This window comes from Lucilia cuprina, chromosome 3 (genome assembly GCF_022045245.1).
Source record: "Lucilia cuprina isolate Lc7/37 chromosome 3, ASM2204524v1, whole genome shotgun sequence".
Classification (NCBI taxonomy): Eukaryota; Metazoa; Arthropoda; class Insecta; order Diptera; family Calliphoridae; genus Lucilia; species Lucilia cuprina.
Window position 1 is genome coordinate 66,312,356 of NC_060951.1, and position 1,056 is coordinate 66,313,411.

Consider the following 1,056-nt stretch of genomic DNA (forward strand, 5'->3'; position numbering starts at 1 on the left):
TTTATTTATCCCGAAAACTTTAATTGTAAATGTGCGTTTAATTAATTTTTGGAACTAGTTCTTATATGTAGTGGATTTTTTATGGGAGCCAAACAAATAACGGGCGTATCTGAAATAAAATTCGGAGAGTGATTCACATGTACACAAAACATATTTGTGTCGAACTTTATTATTAAAAGAAATATATTCGTATATGTGATTTTCGGAAGTGTGATTTTATGGGAGCTATGACTATTAACGGTCTTATACGAAAAATATCATATTTCTGTTGAACCGTATCAAGATAGCTGAATTTTATAATGAAATATGTGCGTTTAAATGCATACAAAACATATCAAGTCGAATTTTATCCATATAACTTTATAATTCGATGAAATATATGCGTTTAAATGATTTTGGAAGTGAATCTTATATGGAAGATATGACCAATAATGGACCGATCCGGAAAAAATTTGTAGGGTTATTCATATATAGACAAAACGAATTTTATCAAAATAGCTTAGTTAATTATTGAAATACGTGCGTTTAAGTGATTTTCGGAGGCGGAGCTAAAACCAATAGTCTACCGATACAAATCTGCTTTCGTAGTATAATTTCTGTTCATATCATTTTCACATGTACCAAACTTTGTGTTTATACCAATATATTTAAGGGAGTTATTAACGATAAACTAATTTCTGGGAATATGTACCTTTGTATGAGGCTATGATAAATTTTAAATCAATTGTTATGATTTTTAACAAACTTGATCCCTGGCAGAAAAAATATTGTGTGGCAAAATTCATCGAATTATCTTTTGTAGTTTCTGAGAAAACTGCTTAAGAATAACGAAAAAGCTTATTTTTTTGAAGTAGTCTTAAATTTTTACTCATATCCTTAACGTAAGCTTGTTTTAGGCAGATAGACGAACATAGCTAACTCAACTTCTAAGCACCTAAGATCTAAGAAGAATATTTCTAGGTGTTACATATGGAATGATAAACTTATATACATACATATACCCTTTATCACTACTAATGGTGGTGGAGGGTATAAAAAAAGAAAAGTGAAACAGTT

At 29.4% G+C, this 1,056-nt stretch overlaps 1 protein-coding gene across 1 annotated transcript in view; it reads left to right on the forward strand.

Annotated features, from left to right (window-relative positions):
- Nucleotides 1-1,056, forward strand: part of LOC111678938 (dynein axonemal intermediate chain 7) — a 17,471-nt gene that overhangs the window by 15,173 nt on the left and 1,242 nt on the right. The window lies entirely within an intron of this gene.